Source organism: Lepus europaeus, chromosome 8 (genome assembly GCF_033115175.1).
Source record: "Lepus europaeus isolate LE1 chromosome 8, mLepTim1.pri, whole genome shotgun sequence".
In the NCBI taxonomy this organism is placed as follows: domain Eukaryota; kingdom Metazoa; phylum Chordata; class Mammalia; order Lagomorpha; family Leporidae; genus Lepus; species Lepus europaeus.
Window position 1 is genome coordinate 112625296 of NC_084834.1, and position 25651 is coordinate 112650946.

Genomic DNA, 25651 nt, shown 5'->3' on the forward strand with positions numbered 1-25651 from the left:
CCAATTCCGTTCAGCTGTGCGGAATTACTTCCCTTTTGAATCCAAAAAAAAAAAAAAAAAGAAAAAAGAAAAAGAAAGAAAGAAAGAAAGGAAGGAAGGAAGGAAGGAAGGAAGGAAGGAAGGAAGGAAGGAAGGAGAGATTTACCATGCCTAACCTGGGAGCGTCATCTTTGACACACCCTCAACACTGCGGAACCAAACAGAGCTCTCAGGCCACACTCATTTCAAGCCTCTAAGGCTCCATCGAAAGCAGACAGTCCACTTAATCTAGAGGCATAGTATAACAAGAAAAAACACTACAGTGAAGAAACCAAATATCTCCAATATGCCAAACAACAAATGCAAAAACCGAGGTAACAAGAACAAGGAAGACACTATGACACCCCCAAATGAAAAAGACACCCCAATTCAAGATTACGAAGATGATGAGATAGAAGAAATGCAATAAGTGGATCTCAAAAAATTGATAAGAACATTAAGAAGTTCTCAAAAACAAATTCTTGAACTACAGAATTTCTGAATGGACAAGATAGAAAATCTCTCTCATGAAAATGAAATATTAAGGAGAATCAAAATAAAATGAAACAGCCAGTAGAACAAGAAACTGTGATAGTGATGAGAAATCATAATGAAATGAAGAATTCAAGAGATCAAATGACAAACACATTAGAGAGCCTTAAAAACAGAATGGGTGAAGCAGAAGAGAGAATATTGGACTTAGAAGACAGAGAACGGGAAAGGAAACAGGCAAACCAAAGAAAAGAAGGGGAAATTAGAAATCTAAAAAAATATGGTTGGGAATCTACAGGATACTATTAAAAAAACCAACATTCGAGTTCTAGGAGTTCCTGAAGGCATGGAGAGGGAGAAAGGATTAAAAGGCCTTTTTAGTGAGATACTAGCAGAAAATTTCCCAGGTTTGGAGAAGGACAGAGACATCTTAGTACAGGAAGCTTATAGAACCCCTAATAAACATGACCAAAAGAGATCCTCACCATGACATGTTGTAATCAAACTCATCACAGTGAAACATAAAGAAAAGATTCTAAAATGCGCAAGAGAGAAACGTCAGACCACTCTCAGAGGATATCCAATTAGACTCACAGCAGACTTCTCATCAGAAACACTACAAGCTAGAAGGGAATGGCGAGACATAGCCCAGGTACTAAGAGAGAAAAACTGCCAGCCCAGAATATTATATCCTGCAAAGCTCTCATTTGTGAATGAAGGTGAAATAAAGACTTTCCATAGCAAACAGAAATTGAAAGAATTTGTCGCCACTCGTCCTGCCCTGCAAAAGATGCTTAAAGATGTGTTATACACAGAAACACAGAAACATGGTCATCAATATGAAAGAAGGTAAAGGAAGGAAACCTCACAGCAAAAGCTCACAGGAAGCTCAATTTCTCTTTGACATAGAATTAAACTCTGATGCTCTGTTAAAGCAATGTGTTAAAGTAATCTATTATATTCTCTTGATGTCTGTTAAATTGTAATTGTTCAAAAACAGCTGATTTTTTTAAGAGCTATGGGTTATTTAAATATGTGCTTATTTTCAAAGACTTGAATAATCACCTTGTACCAATGATCAAATTTGGTCTATGTTATGTCATTGTTTTAAGGAATCTTATTTCAACCAGATATTTTGGATTTTGAGCCTTCTTGGCATTCTTGACAGGCATTCAAAAAATCAAAGTTTCAAACAATCTGGACTCTAAAATCTTGGACTTTGGTTTTTCCAGTTTGGGCCTAACAAGAAAACTTGAAGGACCTATGTCTCTCATCTTATAGAGACACCAACTAGTCAGACTATTTGGATTATATTAGAAGGACTGTCAAGATGTGATGTGGCACTAAATTTTAAGTTTCTATAATGGAAAATGCTATTAATACAAATGTTTGAGAATTAAAAAGTCTAATGATCTTGTGTTACTAGACATGATAGTTATCTTAATGAGAAAGCCCCAGAGGCTTAAAGGGTTAAATACTTGTAAAATCCTACAGGTGCTTTCAAAAATACTGTGAAGTAAGCAAGTGCCTCTTGTTGGTTGATGAGTTTATAATTTTAAACATGGCAATTTAAAGTCTTTTGTCATCCACAGTTACATATGATTTGCTGCTCATAAAACTAAAGCGTTGTTGGTTCTGTGTTTAGCTGTCCTCCTATAGGTTCCTATGGACTTTTTCCAGCCACTTTTATTGTATTCAGTACTTTGGGATGGCTCTGTAAACAGATGAAGGCAATAATGTATTAACAGTACCAACTGAGAGAAAGTATGGTTAACTGAGGTTACTAAAAACAAAAAGCAATTCAAATCAATTGGCAATCTACAAAAAGAGTTAAAGATTTTAAAAGCTATTATTAAAATTGCTATATTGGTCTATTATGTTATGTTATATATGTGTACATATTGTATGTCCACATGGGAAAATTTTATTAAGTAAGAATTTTATTTTAAATGGCTTATGGATAAGATTGTCCATAAATTTAAGCTGCTAAAATTAATTAAAGATACGTTTTATTTCGTATGACCTGAATCTCTGTATCATATGTTTTAGACTTGTTGGTAGAAAGAAACTAAAAACATTTTATATGTTTGTGCTTAAGTTTACTGGTTAAACAAACTACACCATGTTAGATATTTAAGAGGTGTTTCCAAATACATGATTCTTAAAATTTATAGAAGGCAGTGGCCCTTCTGATAAATGTTTTCTTAAGTTGTTATCTAATGGTTGAAACTGTTTCCTAAGTATTCATGTAATATTGCTATTGTCAGCAAGCGATCTAGGACTTGCTCCCTCATTTCTCTATTCTAAGCCCAACTTGTTCTTTCATTTCTCTATTCTCCTCAAGGTAGGAAACTAATTCTACTATGAAGGAATCTGTAGGACGCACAATTTAATCTTTAGACCTTATAAAACAGATAGCTAACATTTTTTATGTAATAGCATAGCCAAACTAAGAGCTTAAATGGTAATCTCATAGCTAGATTTACTTCACCATCAGCGAAGTAAACAGTAAGTACAAAAAAACCTCGCTTTCAGATGAAAGGGAAAGAAAGTTTTTAAGTGAGAATATAATTTTGCTCCTGGGCATTGTCTACCTTAGAAAAACTACTACAGAACATGCCTGTGACTATAGACTTGTAGTTCAGGCCACCGAAGATTAGAGATGGGAAACGGGCACTCCCTTGACTTGCATCCTCTGGTCTGCTTTAACACAAACCAGGAAGAAAAGAAAGCTAGGCATCAGAAGCAATGGGTGGCAGGCTTATTAATGGCTGATCTGTACAGTGATCTGCCCTCAAGGAGACCCAACAGGCCAGTCCACTGCAGTGGCTTTCAATGTGGTAAGCCTGGGCTTCAGCAGAAGTCAGCTTGTGAAGAGCCCTGGCAGCTCTGCCAAGAGTTGGATCACTGGAAATGGACCTGCCCTGGAGTCGAAGGATGCCCAGGTCAGAGCCACAGATCTTATTGGCTCTAAGCTGAAAAGCCCTTCACTCAGCCCAACTTCCAAAGTGACCACTGCAGCTGAGGGGACGGCCAAGTAGGGTCCGCAACATTGCAGGCAGAACTGTCAATTTCTTGTTAGAGATGCCCCCTGCCTTTACCTGGCCAGCTCTCCTCCCAGGCCAGCCAAGTAATGAAAGTCAACAGAGTGCCTTCCCCTAGGATGTTCACACCTAACTTAGGATGTACCCCATGTGAAGAGATAGATAGGTCTGGGCCTCTGAACTTACAAGGCCTAAAGCCCACCAGATTATTATCAAGCCCCTTCTGTCAGGTTCTATTTGCCTCTCAATCAGAAAACTTCATTGTAGCTTAGACAGCACCTTTCTTAGCTCCTCTAATAATGACTCTGTCCTTTGTTCTAGACCCTGTCTAGTGCACTTGGGCCTCATTCCTTTGTAATCATAACTTCTACTCTACCACCAATGACTCTACTCCCAACCTGTGTGTACTGATGGTCCTCTTCCCCACTTAATGCTGTATAATTGTTCAGACCTGGTTAATGCCACTCTTAGGATCATTGCTTAGTATCCTCACCCTGTCTTTTATGATCTTGTCTAAATATGATCAGTGTTGGCGAACTTGGAAGGCTTCCATAGCCTTAGCAACTCATGACGACAGCCTAGGGTGGTTACTGGCACCATAAACTAGAGTGTCAATTTGTTGGGTCAACAACAGGAGTCACTGTGCACTTGCTCCTCATGTGGGATCCCTGTCCTTAATGTGCTGTACATTGTGATTTAATGCTATAACTAGTACTCCAACAGTATTTTTCACTTGGTGTTGCTATATGGGTGCAAACTGTTGAAATCTCTACTTAATATATACTAAATTGATCTTCTGTATATAAAGAGAATTGAAAATGAATCTTGATGTGAGTGAAAGGGGAGAGGGAGCGGGAGAGGGGAGGGTTGCGGGTGGGAGGGAAGTTATGGGAGGGGGAAGCCATTGTAATCCATAAGCTTTACATTGGAAATTTATATTCATTAAATAAAAGTTAAAAAAAAAAACTGGGGAACAAAGATAGTCAGAGGGAGCTAAATCAAGACTGTGAAATGAATGGCTGATGAAACTCACAAAACCTTCTTGTCTGAACACAGGAATGAACAGGAAATCGCATTTTCATTGGTAGAGAAAAGACTCTGGTGAGAACTTCCCAGACACGTCTATTAAAGTGTTCACTGACTTTTTAAAAACACTTACCTAGTATGTGGAGTTCCTTGTCCCTACAGAAAGTCGACAAACAGAATGTCTGGGCATCCTCTGAAACTGTTGTCATGACCTTTCTCTTGCTGGTTTTGCTCTGACAGACAACTTCCACCTCCAGGAGCCTTGGCTTTCTCTCTCCTGTCTTGAGAGTCAATAGTAAAGCCACATTTCATCTCTGGTTCTAATTCTTTGAAGAAGTGCTTCAGGATCTCGATCTCATAATTTAGAATTTCCATTGACTGTTCTGCTTTTGTCTGAAGCTGATCAAAGCACAACAGTTTTGGCACACATCAAATAGAAATTAATTTTCCGTCAGAATTGTGTAGCTGAATCATTTTAGATGTCTATGGTGTTGGCTATTTTTTTTTTCTGCTGTTAGTCCTTCCTCTACAATTAGGGCAAGAGCAAGATTAACTGTTTCCTCTCACATTGAGGTGGATGATCTGCCTAGCTTGCTTCATTTCTGATGCAGCGCCCTAAAAATGATCTAGGAAAAGCACCAGAATATGCCTCATGCTTTGCTCATGCCATGCACATGAGAGACGTGGGTGAAACTCTTGGCTTTAATCTGGTCCAGCCTTGCCCATTGCAGACATTTTGGGAGTGAACTAGTTGCAAGAGCGCTCTCTCTCTCTCTCTCATCTCTAGTTCTGAATTTCAAACAAATAAATAAATATTTAAGAGAAAAAGAGAGAAATTTGTGGATAGCTTAAAATTTCTCAAATGTTTGAAATGAAGTCCATGTAAATTGTACACATTTATTATATACAGTTTTCTTTAAAGATGACTTGCATTTAAAAAAGAAATCAAGAGAGAGGCAGAGAGAGAGAGAAGGAAGAGAAAGAGGGATAGGTGAAGTAAGAGAGGAAGTATAGGAGGAAGAGGGGAGGGAGTGAGGAAGAGAGGGAGAGAAAGAAAAAAATGAAAGGAGAGGAAGTTGGAAGAATGAGTAACTTTTGACAGTGGTTCATGTGGTCCTCAGGCCTGCTCCCCGAGACAAAGATGAGGCAGGCGTGAGAGTCTATGAGTTTGCCATCCTAGCAATCTCCTAGGTGCTGGTTCAGCTGGACTGGCAGTTTTGCCCTGACTTTTGGCGGTGCCCTCATTAGAACAGCAACATTAGCATCCCAGGGGGGATTCTTAGAAACACAGATTCTCAGCCCAACCCAGCCTGATGAAACCACTTGTAACCAGATCCTCAGGGACTCAGAGAGACCTTGGAGCATAAGAATATGCACATTTCTTTCATGAAAGCAATATATATGAAATATGAAACCATTTAAATCTAATGCTTTAACATATCCCTATAAACCATAAACTCCTGTGCACATAAACATGAAACAGGAGGGAAAAGCAAGTTGGAATAATTTGTTTTATGTAATACTGTATAAAATGTAATCATATAAATACAAAGGGCATGGGAGTTAGTAAAAGCATTAAAGATGGGTAAGATTATTTTGTATACAGCTGAGTAATATTTGATTATTGAATTTCAGTCTTAGTTGAAAAATGATTAAGAATTTATATTATTTTTACTGGTAAAAAATTAGTGTTTTAGGGAAATGCTCATATAGTTGCTCCAACTCTGCTGAAAAACAGGTGCCTTTGTCAACTACATCTCTCATTAAAATCCAATATAATTTCTGACACTGTCATTCAATTTAAGTGCAGAGTTTTCTGTTTCCTTTCTCATGATTCTTCATTCTATAGTGGGGTCATTTCCGACTTGATAATTCAGGAGCCTCATCTCTGCTAATTGTATTTTCTAATGTGTCACTGAAATAATAATTTATCTCTCCTTGTCCTGTATCCTTGCCTTTGAAATATTTAATAATTGACACTTGACACAGTCTGTATTAAATCATTTTGTCAGTAATCTTTCATTTATTGGTTTCCACACAATCTTTGATCTTGCTCTTCATGTTTTGAAAAGAAGGAAATCTATATTGTTATGAGGGACATTGCCTTCTAAAATGGAAGAAGTATGAAACACTCATCATGCTTGCTCTCTAGTGAGTTCCAAATAACTTGAGAAAGGAACAACAGTTGCAAGAATTCTGCATTTCAGGAATTAGCAATCAGTATAGAAAAAGCAGCTACTGCAAATGGAGGGGAAATGGCTCTTTACCTAAAGTTGGATGAGTCAAACCACTATCCAATCCTATGACCTGGAGCAAGGCTTGACCTCTGTATCAATTTCTTGTCTGTAAAATGACCAGTTAGCTCCCAATTAGCATTAGGCTCATTCTATTTTTATTAGTACACAGTGACTCTCATTGCCACTTGCAGAATGAAGAGTGGTCAAATCTGTTTTATAAATTCCCTATAGAAACCTGAAACTTATTGCTGTTAATGATTGGCTCTTTATTCACCCTGAAGTGATGAATCCAGGGAAGGAACTGAAACACTATGTGCCTCGATGGCATAAGCTATCTGATCCAATGGAATTTTCAATAATATGAATACAATAGCAAGCACACAGTTTCTGCCATGGTTTCCTGGTGGCCAAGAGCATATTACACTGGTCAAGTGGCTAGAATCTGGAAACTTCACTAATGAGCTATGTGAAGGAAGAAGAGACATGAAAGACACTTTTGGAAACAAAAAAGAAATTGGATGGAGACTGACGCCTTCTACCTAGACACGCATAATCATAAATTGAAAGGAGGTCATAAAACCAGGGATTGTAAATGCCATTTTAGAAATATTCTATGGGTTGAAATTATAGCACAGAAGATCAAGCTGTAACTTGTGATACCAGAACCCATGTCAAAGTGCTGGTTTGAGTCCCAGGTGCCCTTCTTTCAATCCAGCTCTCTGATAGTGTGCCTGGGAAAGCAGAAGAAGATGGTCCATGTACTTGCGCCCCTGCAACCCATGTGGGAAACAAAGATGGAATTCCCGGTTCTTGGTTCAGCTTGGTCCAGACGTGGCTACTGTGGCCATTTGGTGAGAGTGTCCACAGATGGAAGACAGTTTCTCTCTTTATCTCTCTGACTTTCAAACAATGTCTTAAAAATTTCAGATCCAGGCTGGCACCATGGCATAGTGGACTAAACTTCCACCTGAGGCACCAGCATCCCACATGGGCACCAGTTCATGTCCCGGTTGCTCCACTTCCAATCCAGCTCTCTGGTATGGACTCAGAAAGAAGTAGAAGATGGCCCAAGTCCTCAGGCCCCTGCACCAGCTCGGGAGTCCCGGAAGAAACTTCTGGCTCCTGGCTTCCGATCCTCACAGCTCCAGCCCTTGTAGCCATATGGGGAGTGAACCAGTAGAGGGAAGACCTTCCTCTCTCTTTCTCTCTCTCTCTCTCTCTCTCTCTCTCTCTCTCTCTCTCTCTGTGTGTGTGTGTGTCTGTAACTCTACCTCTCAAATAAATAAATAAATAAAATATTCTAAGAAAAGTTCAGATCTAACTTCACATTTCTAAATAAACATATAAGATTTGGTGCCCATTATCCAAATCCCCCCTAATCCTCTTCTCTTCCTCCCAAGGCTCCAGTTATCATTACTACATGCTCAGATTGATTTTCTTTTTTGCTCCCACATATGAAGAGATAGTATCTTCCATCTGCTGGTTTACTCCCCAAACTGTTACAATGACAGGAACTTGGCCAGTGTAGAGCCAGGAGAATGAAACTTCATCTGGATCTCTCACATGGATGCAGGTGATCAAGGACTTGAACCATCTTCCACTACTTTCCCAGGCACACCAGGAGGGAGCTGGGTGGGAAGCAGAGCAGTAAGGAATCAAACCTGCACTCTGACATGGGATACCAGCATCGCAGGCAGCTGCTTAACCCTACCTTATGAACGTTTCTCTGGGGCTGTTTTACATCCTACATACATGACCCTTGCTTCCCTTAAGAGGAGTGACCAAAGAGAGAGCAAGTTATAGGCTCTCACATCTTTATATCCTAGCCTCTGTGGTTAAACACCATTTTCTCAATTGCCTAAAATAATTAAGGTCATTGCTGTCAAATTTGTTAAGGGCCTACACAAGGGCATCACAAATAAGATACGAGGCTTTTGCAGGGCTATATATGATTAAGTGTATTTCTAGATTATTCTATTCCATTAGTCCTCTAATCTTGAAAAAAACAGTGCTACTTTAATTAACATAAATGAAAAAGGTACATTCCTATTTTATGGGATTAAGCCGCCGCCTGCAGTGCCAGCATCATAAGAGCACTGGTTCGACTCCCAGCTGCTCAACTTCCGATCCAGCTCTCTGCTATGGCCTGGGAAAGCAGTAGAAGATGGCCCAAGTCCTTGGGCCCCAGCACCCAAAAATGTGGGAGACCTGGAAGAAGCTCTTGGCTCCTGGTTTCGGTTCAGTGCAGCTCCTACAGTTGTGGCCAACTGGGGAGTGAACTAGCAGATGGAAGATCTCTCTCTCTCTCTTCCTCTCCTCTCTGCCTCTCCTTTTCTCTCTGTTTAACACTTTCAAATAAATAAATTAATTAATTAAAAAAATTCCATCTCCCATTTTTTAACATGGAACAACAAATGCTATGTATATTGTTCAGAAAGCATTGCCAAACATATACAACATAATCAGAAATGATAACATATCATTAGTGTGCTTTTCAAAAAAAAAAAACTATTTGAATGGGAGAGAGACAGAGAATCTTCTAATTGTTCACTTAATCTCAAAGGCCTACAGCAGCCAGGGGTGAACCAGGCTAAAGCCAGAATATTGGGATTCCATCTGGCTTTCCCATGTGGGTCACAGGGAGACAACCAGTTGAGCCATTATCTTCTATCAATAGGGTACTTATTATCAGGAGTCTGGAATAGGAAGTGGAGCTGGAACTGAAACCATGACACTGCAATATGGTATGCAAGCATTCTAAGCGGTGTTTAACTTATTATCCAAATATATTCTCCTTCTTTATTCTTCTCTTTTGAAGATCTTATTTTAAAATAAGTATTTAGTTCAGGATTGAGTTTTAGTGTTTCATCTTTGGAAAGCTGTATAACTGGTCAATAAATCAATACCATCAAGAATCTATTACATAGCATATTTTTAAATTTTAAAATATATCATTTAAAATAAAAGTAATTCATGCTTTGATTACATTTCCTTTTTAAACCTTATTTGTTTTAATTTTTCTATTTAAGATATAATGATTGAACATAATATGATCAAACCTTAAACATAAAGTTAATTTGTATTTGGGAAAAATACACTTTTTCCATTTGGAAAAATCCACTATACATTTGAAAATCATAATTCATAATTCATAAGCTCCAATATTTATATCTACAACCCCCACAGAAATCTGCTTTAAGAACTTTTATCTCAATGTTTCCCAACTTTTGGATTTAGGCTAAAATAATCAATTGAATAAGTCTAGCATAAGATCATAAGAAATTAATTCTGATCAACTACCTTAGTGGGTTTTTTCATGGAGACAAGGTTCATTCTATATAGCCAGACTTTTTCTCCCTTCCGCTCCCATGACATACAAGGACTTTATTTCAGAGAGACACATGGTGCACAGCTGCATGGTCTGCTTTGAAATCTGGTATACCTTGTCTTTCATTCTCTCTCTTTGACTCACTCCTAGAACTTTTAATGTGAATGCTCAGGTTAAAAATAATAAAGAAGAAAAGTTATGTTATACAGACATTTATTTTCTACATTATGCACACACATACAACACACACAGACATGTATATGGAAATATATACATATATACATAAATTAAATTTTGTGATCAAATTTTCCAAAAATTAAATTTTAAATCAGAAATACTGAATTTTCTCAAGCCAGGATAATGAGACATAATGTTTACACATGATGAATAGTGAAGGGTCAAGGACTGGATCGTCAGGGACTTGGAAAGAAAGCAATCAGATTCACAAAGGGAGGCAGCATTCCACGTTATGGATAAATGACTAGCTAGAGAAACCATTGCAATTTTTCCCCTTTGCTAATCTAGCCTGATTTCAGTGTTGATACTTGAAACATTAAGTCATTCTACTTTGTGGCTTTCTCTAACACATTCTTAATTAGGGCTTGTCATTTAGAAGGGACCACAAGACCAGACTTAAAATCCTCTAGAGTAAAATAAATTATTCCAGAGGAAAATTAATGAAACTTAGACTTATGAACTTTTTTTTTTATTTTACAGATAGAGTTAGACAGTGAGAAAGAGACAGAGAAAAAGGTCTTCCTTCTATTGGTTCACTCCCCAAATGGCTGCCAAGGCCAGAGCTATGCTGATCCAAAACCAGGAGCCAGGTGCTTCCTCCTGGTCTCCCATGTGGGTGCAGGGGCCCAAGCACTCAGGCCATCCTCCACTGCCTTGCCGGGACACAGCAGAGAGCTGGACTAGAAGAGGAGCCACCGGGACTAGAACCCATCACCCATATGGGATGCCAGTGCCACAGGTGGAGGATTAACCACGTGAGCCACAGTGCCAGCCCCTAGACTTATGAACTTTAAAACTCAAATTTTCTATCATTTCAGAGCCTGGGAGGGTGCTCCTAATGTCTTTAATTTTAATACCTACTATAGAAAGTGATAATTCGTTTATATTAGAAAGTTCTTCCTGGACAAGGTGTGTGGTCCAGGGGCATTTACTCTGCTGATAAGACAATGATACAAGCTAATAATTAGATTATCATGAATTTTTTCTCCCAACAAAACTAATCATTTTCGAAGCAGGCCATACACATATTACCCTTTCTCTCTCTCCTTCCATATTTCTCGTTACTGCCAAACTTACCTGTGTAATTCAACACTGTATTCCCATACCTCCAAATAGAAATACTTCAGAATAAATGCAAAACTGCAAAAATAGAGCTATATTTTGACATTTTCATCACAAATCCTTGAGATTTGTAGAATAAAACATACAATAACAACTTTTAAACATGTATTATTTTCATACTTGTGAGTTTAATTTTTTTAACTTTTATTTAATAAATTTCCAAAGTACAGCTTTTGGATTATAATGGCTTTTCCCCCCTCCCATAACCCCCGTTCCACCCACAACCCTCCCATCTCCTGCCTACTCTCCTATTCCATCACATTAAGATTGATTTTCAATTATCTTTATATACAGAAGATCAATTCAGTATATACTAAGTAAAGATTTCAACAGTTTGCACCCACACAGAAACACAAGTGTAAAGTACTGTTTGAGTACTAGTTATAGCATTAATTCACATTGAAAAACACGTTAAGGACAGAGATCCTACATGGGGAGTAAGTTCACAGTGACTCCTGTTGTTGACTGAACAATTGACACTCTTGTTTATGGCATCAGTAATCATCTGAGGCTCTTGTCATGAGTTGCTAAGGCTATGGAAGACTTTTGAGTTCGCCAGCTCTGATCTTATTTAGACAAGGTCATGGTCAAAGTGGAAGTTCTCTCCTCCCTTCAGAAAAAGGTACCGCCTTCTTTGATGGCCTGTTCTTTCTGCTGGGATCTCACTCACAGAGATCTTTCATTTAGTTTATTTATTTATTTTTTGCCAGAGTATCTCGGTGTCCCATGCTTGAAATGCTCTCATGGGCTTTTTAGCTGGATCCAAATGCCTTAAGGGCTGATTCTGAGGCCAGAGTGCTATTTAGGACATTTGCCATTCTATGAGTCTGCTGTGTATCCTGCTTCCCATGTTGGATCATTCTCTCCTTTTAAATTCTACCAGTTAGTATTAGCAGACACTAGTCTTGTTTACGTGATCCCTTTGAATCTTAATCCTATCATTATGATCAATTGTGAACTGAAATTGGTCACTCGGACTAGTGAGATGGCATTGGTAGGTACATGCCACCTTGATGAGATTGAATTGGAATCCCCTGGCATGTTTCTAAATCTACTGTTTTGGGCAAGTCTGACTGAGCATGTCTTAAACTGTACATTTGCTCCCTCTCTTATTCCCATTCTTATATTTAATAGAGATAACTTTTCAGTTAAATTTGAACACCTAAGAACAATTGTTTGTTAATTAAAGAGTTCAACAAATAGTATTAAGTAGAACAAAAAAAAAATGCAAACGTGATAAAGTATTAGGTTGTTCCCAGACAGTGAGGACAAGAGGTGATCAAGTCATTGTTTCTCATAGTGTCCATTTCACTTCAACAGGTTTTCTTTTTGGTGCTTGATTAGTTGTCACATATCAGGGAGAATATATGATATTTGTCCATTTGGGGCTGGCTTATTTCACTTAGCATGATGTTTTCCAGATTCCTTCATTTTGTTGCAAATGACCAGATTTCATTTTTACTGTTGTATAGTATTCTATAGAGTACATATGCCATAATTTCTTTATCCAGTCCACTGTTGATGGGCATTTAGGTTGATTCCAGGTCTTAGCTATTGTGAATTGAGCTGCAATAAACATTGGTGTGCAGACAGCTCTTTCATTTGCCAACTTAATTTTAAAAGAGCTGAGTTAAATTTTCTTCTCTTACCATATAGAGACTGCTAAATAGTGCTCCGATCAATGTCTAACACAAATTCCCTGGATTCATGGAAGTAGGAAACAGAGGGAGATGAAACATTTCTTCAACTGCATTTTTCCGCATTAGAACACCATAGAGATCTGTGGGTCTCAGAACAATGAAAGATATGTCCTTACTAGGGCTGTGCCTGATAGACCAGAGAATCCCTGCAGTTCCTCTACAGATAGAATAAAGATACACTAAAGGAGTATCTTTCAGGGGAACAAATGAAGAGATCACATTTACCACCAAAACTCATGTATGATAAAGCAGTAAGAAAGTATATTAGATGTTTCACATATGACCAAAGTTTCCCTTCAGCCTCAGTTGTGGTTGGCAGCATCTCAAAGAGTCAGTCCTGGAGAGAACTGGTGAAGAGGACACAGAGATATGCAGCTGACATCTCATGTGTTGACATCCAAAAGCCATCTGGGTGAAAGGACAGCAGCAGACAGTATGGAATTCTGCTCAGAGATTGCCAGCATGAACTGGTGAACAGAAAGCTTCAATCAAGCACAAGAGCACTATATAAACATTCTGGCAGTAACTTATCAATTCTGACTTTAGAGGAAGAAACAAAAAGCTTAAATATTTTGAGATTTATTTTTTCTCATAGGCATAATTGGATTTTAAAGTCAAAACTATGTTTGGTAAGAGAGAAAGTGAAATGTGAAGTGGATGGTTGCCATCACAATAAAGACACTGCTTGGGAAATCCATATCTCATATCACGGTTGCCTGGATTTAATTCCAGGCTCCATTGTTAATTCCAGTTTCCTGCCTCTATGCACCCTGGAAGGCAGAATATGACGACCCAAGTGGTTAGGTCTTTGCCATCCATGTGGGAGACCCAGATTGCATTCCCAGTATTTAGGGAGTAAAACAGTAGGTTGCTTCTCTCTCTCTCTCTCTCTCTCTCTCTCTCTCTCTCTCTCTCTCTCTCCTTTCCCTGAAATAAAGCAAATAATAATTTTAAAAATATATCTGATGTATAGAATTAGATACATCATTCAGATTATATTTAAAATACTAAGGGGGTGGGCACTGTGGTTCACTTGGCTAATCCTCCGTCTGTGGCGCCAGCATCCCATATGGGCACCAGTTCTAGTTCTGGTTGCTATGGCCCTGGAGGGCAGTGGAGGATGGCCCAAGTGCTTGGGCCCTGCACCCACACGGGAGACCAGGAGGAAGCACCTGACTCCTGGCTTTGGATCAGCATAGCTCCGGCCGTGGTGGCCATTTGGGAGTGAACAAACGGAAGGAAGACTTTTCTCTCTGTCTCTCTCTCTCTCACTGTCTGTAACTCTACCTTTCAAATAAATAATAAAAAAAAACACTAAGTAGAATGAAGACAGACATGTTTTGTTCTCATAATATTGCTAACATCATTATAGTGTGTAGTGGAATGAGAAGGCCATGCCAAGGTGGCCACTGGCAAGTGAGCGTCAGTTAGTCAGGAATGGCTTTGAAACTGCCTGGCGACAGGCTGTGATTGGATGGCTGTGGAAACTGCCTGGCAACAGGCTGTGATTGGTTGGGGTATAGACCGCCCCTTGACCAGATTGGCTGGTCTTGGCTATATAAGTGTTGTATCAACTGTAATAAACGAGTCTGCAGGCTGCTCGCCTCAAGCCTGCTCTCACCGGACTCCCGGGGTCTGTGTGTTGACTCCGCGCCTCTTGCCCCCACCACGCTGCTCTTCTCAGAAACGAACCCACTGCTACATTGTAGAGAATTCAACGGCTACATCTGGCGCCCAACGTGGGGCTCGAACCCACGACCCTGAGATTAAGAGTCTCATGCTCTACCGACTGAGCTAGCCGGGCGAACCGAAAGTAAAAGGAGGAGCCGAGAAGCGACGTACGCTTCAGGGCGGTGTGTGCTAACCTGGGGTCACTTAGACCGAGGACAAGGACAAGGAAAGGGGCGTAGGAGGGGGTTCTGTGCTCACCCTCACAGAACCGAACAGCACACCAAACACCGAGGGGCCTACTTGCCGAAATCCAGGGGGGACCTCGCCGAGTCCGACACGCTGTTTCTTTCTCAGTCACGTTGGCACGCCAGATGTAGCCGTTGATTTCTCCACAATGTAGCAGTGGGTTCGTTTCTGAGAAGAGCAGCGTGGTGGGGGCAAGAGGCGCGGAGTCAACACACAGACCCCGGGAGTCCGGTGAGAGCAGGCTTGAGGCGAGCAGCCTGCAGACTCGTTTATTACAGTTGATACAACACTTATATAGCCAAGACCAGCCAATCTGGTCAAGGGGCGGTCTATACCCCAACCAATCACAGCCTGTTGCCAGGCAGTTTCCACAGCCATCCAATCACAGCCTGTCGCCAGGCAGTTTCAAAGCCATTCCTGACTAACTGACGCTCACTTGCCAGTGGCCACCTTGGCATGGCCTTCTCATTCCACTACACACTATAATGATGTTAGCAATATTATGAGAACAAAACATGTCTAAATATATTTTCGGACAGCAAATACTCAGTACAGGTAGCAAAGACGATCCCTTTTGCAATCTTTAACCCGACCAGTAAACCAACTGACCAGATGTTCGCAACACTTAAAGAGCTAACTGAGAACAGAAAATACCCATGGTATATCTCACACGTAAGATCACATACTGGGTTACCTGGCTTTATTTTCCAAGGCAACAGAAAGGTTGATCGTCTTATCTCCTGCAACACGGCTTCCATTGGACACTTAGAACAAGCCCGTATTTTACACCAAAAATTTCATATGTCAGCAAGCAACATAAAATTGCTTTTCCCAGAGCTAACAATGAGCCAATGCAAACACCTAGTGCACTCTTGCAAGAATTGTGCACCCCTCGCCCCATTAGGCCCACTGCAACAAGCAGGAGTGAACCCACGAGGCCTTGCTCCTAATAAACTATGGCAAGTGGACATCACCCACATTAATTCCTTTGGTAAGCTTAAGTTTGTTCATGTGGTGGTAGATACTTATTCAAAGGCTGTATTTGCAACAGCCCAATCCGGAGAAAAGGCTAGTAATGTGATAAAGGCAGTTAAATCAGCCATGCTGGTCCTTGGTGTCCCCTGGACCATAAAGACTGATAACGGGCCAGCGTATACATCACAGGAATTTACTTCCTTCCTGAAATCTTGGAACATACAGTCTGCTACAGGTATCCCATACAACCCACAGGGACAGGCAATTATTGAAAGAACTCATAGGACGATTAAAGATCTCTTACAAAGGCAAAAAAATAATCATATACCCTCAGACCCACAGCTTGCTTTGACTGAGGTCCTTTTCACTATCAATTTTCTTACTTTTGATTCCCAAGGGATCAGCCCAGCTTATAAACACTGGGGATCCTTTCCATCCCAGACCCCAGCCCCTATGGTTAGATGGAAAGACCCCCTGACAGGAGAATGGAAAGGACCACACCCCCTGCTAACCAAAGGTCGAGGATATGCTTGTGTCTTTCCAGAGAATGCGGAACAGCCCATTTGGGTACCAGCCAGAAACATCAAGCCTGCAACTGACAGCCAACCAGAACCAGCTGAACAAGACCGAGACTCCGCCTTGTTAGCAGACGCACCTGCCCTATCATCCTACCCTAAGAAACTGCCCAAAGCCACATCTGTTACCATTGTGTACCCCACTAGCTCTGGTCAGCCACTCCAATAGCCCACAGCCTGTGTGCGGTCATGCCATTCCTGATAACCATTATTCCTCATTCCTACCCCTATCTGAGCAAGCAATCCTGTGGTCTCTCGATTTGAGCGCTGGTTAGTCAACGACGGGTAAGATCCCCTGGGGGACAACCTAAGACAGGCACAGCTGCGTACGGAGACCACATGGAAACGGGGTCAACAATGGTATGGCCAAGAATCATGCCTCCCGTTGCTCAAAAATAAACGAAAAGGGGGAAATGTAGTGGAATGAGAAGGCCATGCCAAGGTGGCCACTGGCAAGTGAGCGTCAGTTAGTCAGGAATGGCTTTGAAACTGCCTGGCGACAGGCTGTGATTGGATGGCTGTGGAAACTGCCTGGCAACAGGCTGTGATTGGTTGGGGTATAGACCGCCCCTTGACCAGATTGGCTGGTCTTGGCTATATAAGTGTTGTATCAACTGTAATAAACGAGTCTGCAGGCTGCTCGCCTCAAGCCTGCTCTCACCGGACTCCCGGGGTCTGTGTGTTGACTCCGCGCCTCTTGCCCCCACCACGCTGCTCTTCTCAGAAACGAACCCACTGCTACATTGTAGAGAATTCAACGGCTACAATAGTGGTCTTCATATAATCTATAATTTGTACAGACAACTGTGTATTGGCAAAGGCTTCTAAACAAATTACAGTGTTAGATATTTAAGAGATGCTTACAAATACATGTATACTTGACTTAAAAACTACAGAAGGCATTGGACCTTCTGCAGGTGTTTTCATAAGTTGTTATTTAACAGTTAAAATTGCTTGCTAAATTTTCATTTGATACTAAGTTATTGACAGTAAGTGATCTAAGAATCCTGACTTATTCCCTCATTTCTCTATTCTCTTCCAGATAGGTCTGTGACTCAATACTGAAGGACTCTCCAGGATGTAGAGGTTGATTTTTAGACCTTATAAAATGGACGGCTAACACTTTTCTGTAATAATAGCGTAGTCAAAATAAGAGCTTAAATTTGGACTTCATAGCTAGATTTATTTTTCATGGGCACAGTGAATAGACAAAACCTCCCTATCAGACCAAAGGAAGGGAGAGTTTTACTAATGACATCAAACATTATAGATAAGTGGTCATCATGTTTGTTAAAGTGAGGACATAGCTTTCCTTATGGGCATTGTCTACCTCACAGAAAAAACACTATCAGAACATGCCTGTAGCTACAGATCTCCAGTTTAGGCCACCAAAGATTAGGGATGGAGCACCCCCTTGGCTTGCATCCTCTTAAAGCTTTCCTTTGGTCTTTTTTTTTTCTAAGCAAAACCAGAAAGAAGAGGAAACTAGGCAACAGAATCAATGTAAAGATAAGTGGCAAACCAATTAATGGCTGCTTTACACAGTTATCTGCTATCAAGGAGACTCAACAGTCCAGTCCATTGCATTGATTTTCATGTGGAAAGCCAGGGCTTTAGCAGAAAGCAGCTGATGAAGAGCCCTGGAAACTCTGCCAGCCAAGAGTTGGGTCACTAGAAGCAGAACTGCCATGGAGTTGAAGGGTTCCAGGTCAGAGCTGCAGGCTTGATGGCTCTAAGCTGAAAATCCTTTCACTTGGCCCAGCTTCCAAAGTAACCACTTCTGTTGAGGGGATGGCCAAGAAGGGTCAACAACATTGCAGACAGACTGTAATTAATTAAAATGTTTTCCTTTTAAGATACTATCTACCTTCTATTCAAGCCAGATCTCCTCCCATGCCAGCTAGGTAATGGAAGTCATAGGGTACCTTCCCCAATGAGATTCACACATCCCTTTTGATGTACCCCATGTGAAGAAATAGATAGGTCTGGGTTTCATAACTGGCAAGGCCTTAAAGCCCACTTGATTACTATCAGGCCCCTTCTGTCAGTTTAAATTTGCCTCTCAATGAGAAAACTTCCTCATGGTTTAGACTGCACCTTTCTTAGGTCTTCCCTTTCCTTTGTTTTATATATTGTGAGTTTAAACTGTTTGTTATATTCATTTTCTCCAGACTCTAAACAATGAAATTATAGGTGGCCATGCACATGAGATCCCAGATGGAAGTAGTTTCTGCAAGCTGGCACTGTGTCTCTTTCAAGAAGTCAGGTCCTGCTGATAAGCCACCTCCCACTGAGAAGCCACTTCCTGCTGGAATCCTGTCTTGACTGCCCTTTCCAACAACACCCCTTAGCAGCCTGAAGCAGCAAGAGAAATCATCACTCATGTCCCCTAACAAATGTTAGGGTCAATTCTTCTTGAGGGGGGAATGTGAGGAATCAGATGGGTTAATAGGCTGTCAGAGTGTTCCCAATGGAATTTGGGATATAGAGTGTTTGCTTCTCCTCAAAAGGTTATCTTTAGGAAGAATGACATGTACACCCTCCTTCCTTAGGGATCTCCAAATTTACCGTGAGAATAGCAAGAGAGTGATGATTTAATCCTCCTGAGCTCACAATTTATTGTGAAAAGATGTTACCTCTCTCACCCTTCTGGGTGGTTTTTTGTTTTATCATGAGCAAGCCAGACAGGATAAATGATTGTAAATCAGGTCTTTTGTTGGGTTTGTCCCTACCTTATTGATTGACAGTTTCTTCCCCAAAACTGTACTTAAAAACCTCACTACGACCAGCCCCTTTGGGTTTTTTCCTCTCTTGGAAGCCCCCTTCGATGACACTCTGGCTGGAGTTCTTTGACTTTATTAAATCTTGCTATTTCAAATATCAAAAAAGGGTTTCTATACTTGGGCAGTATATGAAACACACTTGGTAAAGATTAATAGATCTAATGGTTTTTCATAGATTTTGTGGTTCCTTTGAAGCCTTCAATGCTTATTGTTTGAATGTGTGTTTTTGCAAAGTGTATGTTGCAATGCATAGTAAATATATGTTAGTAAGGTCTTCTTGAAATTCCTGAATCCATAATTCAGGGAAATTTTCAATTTACTCCTTTGTTTCAAATAAATGAACAATAGGTAGATAACAGTACAGGGAGCATTCACATTTTTTAAATTAATTAATTAATTAATTTTTTAATTTAATTTTATTTTTTTGACAGGCAGAGTGGACAGTGAGAGAGAGATAGAGAGAAAGGTCTTCCTTTTGCCATTGGTTCACCTTCCAATGGCCGCCGCGGCCGGCGCATCGTGCTGATCCGAAGCCAGGAGCCAGGTGCTTCTCCTGGTCTCCTTGCGGGTGCAGGGCCATCCTCCACTGCACTCCTGGGCCATAGCAGAGAGCTGGACTGGAAGAGGGGCAACCGGGACAGAATCCAGTGCCGGACTAGGAGCCGGTGTGCTGGCGCCGCAAGGCTGAGAATTAGCCTATTGAGCCACGGTGCTGGCCCCATTCACATTTTATCACATGCCAAAGGCATGGGAGTGTGACTTACAGGGATTATATGGCTGATCCTTAGATGCAATTTAAAGGGACAGAGGTTTGGGCTTCTGGAGGAAATGGAGGTAGATGGCACAGTCTGATAAAGGTAGAGGGTAGGAGGTGCATAATGCACAAAAGCAAATGTTGTCACATTACTACCATCTTTCTCCATCAAAGTTAAAGATCTTCCTTTTTTTATACCTATCTCCTATCTTCCCATGAACTTACCATTCTGGGCAACACCAATGGATCTGTTTCACTGGGATTCTTTTCCATAATCCCATCACATTCATGATATAAGTTATAGGGTAGACATTTTCTTCTTTGTCTATGTTCAGTGTTCTGTGTTCAGTCCTAATGTTCAAGTTCTAAAAACATTTCAGTGTAATCTAAAATTCATTCTCTGATGTTCTCTGAAAGTGGGTGGATATCAACTTGTATCCTAAAAGTTACTGAGAAGGATTGTTCAATTTTTTGTAATTTCAGAAATATTTTAAGCCATAAATGATCTACTCTCATTGTAACATATTGTAAACAGTGAAGGAAAACAACCAAAGCTAGAAGTTAATGTAATTTATTCACAATTTTTCTTAATGAAACAAAACAGTGTGTTCCACAGACTCATACATTAGCAACACCTAGGAGTGAATCTTAGAATTTCTATGAGTACTGATCAGAACAATTGGAGATTGGTCTATGAATCTGCATTTTAGCAGTTTTTTTTTTCTTTTTCAAATGTATTATCAAATTAAAGTTTGAAAATCATTGCTGTGGTATAACTAGAGGTCTTGTTAAAATGCAAAATTTAGTTCAGTGTATCTGAAGCTGGGTGCAGCTTCTTCTCTTGTCATTAGCTTATGAGTAAACGGTTTGTGTGCCTCCCTTTAAATTGTAAGATCCAATAGATGAATCTCCAAATAATTCCGAGGGAAAGAAGGCATTAAGAGGTACATATGGCATGATCCCTTTTTACTTAATTCTAGGAAATGCAAGTTAATCTACAGTGATAAAAGTTATTATTAGAAACTAATCTGGTCCTCAAAGCTCCCTGGAATGTCCTCATTTGCAATGTGTCTATTTGGATGTTACAAGCAAGAAAATGCAACTCAGTATATATTTTAATATGACAGGTAACTCTATGAAATATTGTTGGTAAATTATCAAAAACCTATAGGTGCTAGAGTATGCTTAAAAACTAAAATCTTACGTGTTGATTGAGGAAGAATTTGATCCATATATTTATCAATGAGAACACGCAGAGTGCTGTCAAAGGAATGAAGCTAAAATGTATATTTTACAAAGTACAGTGAATGACAACCCTATTTCAACAGCAAAATCCCCATTTTGATGCATATGCACTGGGCTACTATTGCCACCTGCCACATCAAATTGCCTATAGCCATGTTAGCATGCAATTGTTGATTTCACGCCACTGTCAATAGCACATCATGTTCAATCTCCACTGAGGTAGCATTATCCTAACCTTTGCTGTTGCTGATTGAGACTTTCGCTTTTTCTTTCTGTTTTGTTAATTCAAACCATGCCTGGATGGGTTGTCATAGCATGCATTTGCCCTCCACTGTCACATAATAGTTCTAGCTCATCTAGGTAGCTTACATCTCTTTCAGGATTCTCAGCTCCCACTTGCATGATGTACTGGTGACCTTACTTCATTGGTATTCTGTGAATGTCAGAGATACGCTTGCCTCAGCTGCCTGGGCCCTGGTGAGCAGGTGGAAAAATGACCATTTGAAAATGAGTTGTTAAGACCACTACAGTGAAAAGATTGATGCAATTAATTTTTCATTATGCACAGTGTCTGCGGATTCTAATCAGTTTGGATTGTTCCTCCTTTGAGGCACAAATAAAATGCAAATGGATTTGGAATGAAAGGGAGCATTCTTTATGGTATAGACTTTCTGGAGCTGTAAAATGGCTCAGAACTAATCTGTGGTGTTAGAAATATTTTATGAATTAGATCCTGGCAGACTAATGTAAGTTCTCTCTGAAAATCTAATGTGTAGCAACTACAGGAGGCAATTTGAGAGGTAGATTTCAAGGTCATAGACAATAAACAAGAATGAACTCTGTGGTAAACCTCACTGAATTGAAAGGGGAATAGAGATGAGATGAAATTTTTGCTTGCTAAACTAATTGTGTAAATTAATATGGCATAAATAAATTAGAATCAAACATCTTCCATGTAGGTATACTTTTTGTAATCCATTTAAACAATTAGGGGAAACAGAAATATAGATTTCAAACTTCTATTTGTTCATGATAAGTTTCCCCTTTAATACCATCTACTACTAAGACTCACTGTAGCAAATATGGTAATCATGCACCATGAAAAATCACAGACCAATTTTAAAATTACATTGTACTTATAATAATCCCATAGATCCCACATTTTGTTAAAAGAAAATCACTGTAGTTAAGAAACAAATGACTGACAATATTATTTCTGGAGTGACTTGTCAATGTATTTTTACTTTTTTCTAGAAAAATTACTTCTTTAATTATGTATTTATTTTGCTCATATGAGATTTTCCTTATGTGAAATAAAATTAAGGCCATGTGGAGATACAAGTTAACAATTAATCTCAAAAAATATCACTTCCATGAAGAACAAAGAGAGTGTTCTGTGTTAATTTGTTGTGCAACACATGCTCAGGAACAAAAGTGTTGATCCTTTTTAATCAAGGACATTGTCTAGTTCATACAGCAAAACTGTTATTTTGATATCCTTTCCCAAAGAAACATAATGAAGAATCAAAACATGCCTATGGAGAAATTACCTTTGGAAATGTGATCTAGATTTGAGATCATATTTTTACATGAGTTCTAAAAAATCCTCCGAGATTTATGCTGCACTATGACTTCAGAATTCATAGCTGGAACTGCTGCTTCCCACTGCTGAAACGAGCAACTTAGAGCTTTAGTTAGATATTTCTTTAACTCAAAAGGCAATTTTTATAACAGTGCTTCACAATACTTTTGAAAAAAGTTGATTTGCCTTGGGAGATAGTAAATGTGCTGATAATTTTAAAGGTTCAATTCATGATGGTATACATTTGTTTAAAAAGCGTTTCTAGGTTGAACATTTTAAACCTTTTTCAACCCTTGCTTTACCATTAAATTAATATAAAACAAGTCTTTATTGGGTGCATGCAAGGTTTGTGAGATACAAAGAAAAGAAATCTGGCATCTCAATTTTCCTCAATAAAACTTATTCTAGGTCTGAGCAATTCTGCCTAAACTCTCCCATAAAATCCACAAGTAGATAATAACTTTTTTTTTCTTTTCTTCCTTTATTTTTCTGTTTCTATTCAATGTTTTACTCCTTTTATTTGCTCTACTGAGTAAAGCAAAGTAACCTAAAGATCCAATTACAGGATAAGTAAGAAAGGGAGGCCATGAGATTAGAATGGTTATTGTAGTCAGATTGTAAAGTATTTAATTTGACATGCTTATAATGCCTTTATATATTTTCTTGAGCAACGAGCCTTAAGTAAAGATTCAAATACCCCCCAAATCAGACCAGTGGCCCCAAACAGAATGCTGTTTCCTTGGGATGTTCTCAAACTACAGAGTGCATAGCTCAATCCAGGGGACCTGAAGCCACTCATCTTTGGAAGACAATCACTATAAGGTTTTATTTTTATTTGAAAAGGAGGAGGGGGGAGAAGGAGAGGGAGAGGAAGAAGGAGGGGAAAGGGGAGAGGGAGAGGGAGAAGGGAGAAGGGAAAGGGAGAGGGGAGAGGGAGGGGGAAAGGGAGAGGGAGAGGGAGAGGGAGAGGGAGATGAAGGAGACAGAAAGACAGAGAAGAGAGATTCTCCATCTGCTGGTGCACTTCCAAATGCCTGCAATGACACAGGGACAGGCCAGGGCAAACATGGATCCTGGAACGCAACCTGGATTTCCTGCATGAATGGCAGAGACCCAAGTACTTTGCTATCCTGTGCTGCCTCCCAGGGAGCCCATTAGGACAAGAATCGGAAGCAGAGCCATGGCTTGAACCTAGGCACCCTGATATTGGATAAAGGTGCCCTAGGCAGTGTCTCAGTCAAGGCACCAAATACTTGATCATACAAAAGATTTGAGTGTGAGTTCACATTTTCCTGATTCCCATATTCATTGGAAATTTGATATCCAAAGATTTCTTATTCAAGGCTGACATAAATCTCTTAAGTTAAAATTGGCAGTTATGAATGCCTTATAAAAATAAGCCTGATTCCTTTAGTTAAAATATTGTAAAGGGATATATTATGATCTCATTTGTGTTTCAGGAAAAAGGAATGGATGAATGGAGGAATGACTAAATGATAGCATCGAATTATCATATGAAGAATAGCTTGGAATTTAGTGAACAGTGATGTCACCTTTTGGAATGCCCGCATCCCATATTAGATTGCCTGACTTGAATGTGCTCCCCCCTTGTGATCCGGCTTCCTATTAATGTAGTTCAGAATCAGAGGTGATTGCTTAAGTACTTGAATCGCAGATACTCACATGAGAGACCCAGATAGTGTTCCTACCTCTGGTTTTGGACTGTTCCCATCCTCAGCTGGTGTAGCCATTTGGAAAGTGAATCGGCAGGTGGGCGAGCTCTCTCTCTCTGTCTTTTGACCTGGTGATCTCTGATTTTCTTTCTCTCAAGTAAAACCAAAAATATATAAGAAACCTTTAACAAAGAATAATATGAAGATAGGAATTCTGCAGGAAAATTTTAGAAATAGTAGGATTATCAGGAGATGGAGAATTGTTGGGATCAATATTAATGAGAATGAAGTGAACATTTTCAGAAACTTTATTTTTTAACTGTTGCCAACTTTGATAAATTTGATTTTTGAGGGTGATATAGAGTTAATATTTGGCACTTTAGGAAACCAAAAATTTGGTTCCTATTTTCAATTTGGAAAACTGAGTTAAAGGGAGGATGGATTTTTTTTTTCATGATTAACACATAGTAATAAGGAAAACAAGATTGAACCTAGAAATTCTGGCTTCAAAGCCTTAGCCCCAAACACTGATTCTGAGTAAATTTCAGGCACAAACATGATTAGGTTTACAAAGAGTAAAGAAGTTCTATTTTAGCTATGCTAAGTATGAGATAATGATTGAACATCCAGGTGAAAGTTGTACAGTTAGTACTTGAAGCAATGAATCTAGTGGTATAGTGTTAAGAATTTTGAAATCTATCTACTGCTTGGAAATGAATGCAATAGATGAGAGAGGGAGAGAAAGGGCCAGAAGAAGAGTAATGGATTAGGGAGGATGGAGAGGGAATGGTTTAACATACTAGGAAAGGCAGAGGGAATGGTTTAACATATTAGGAAATTCCAATCCTTGTAGAGCAGATGGTTATAGAATAAAATCCACTGAAAAAGAATGGCTGAAACTGCAAGAAAAACTAGAAGAATCACTACAAGGGGTTATTGTACA

General features: G+C 39.6%; 1 non-coding gene across 1 annotated transcript; it reads right to left on the reverse strand.

The window, feature by feature from the left end:
* Positions 1-14935: 14935 nt before the first annotated feature.
* Positions 14936-15008, reverse strand: TRNAK-CUU (transfer RNA lysine (anticodon CUU)). The gene has a single exon. It is a non-coding gene; the product is annotated as a tRNA-Lys (tRNA).
* Between the last annotated feature and the right edge of the window lie 10643 nt (positions 15009-25651).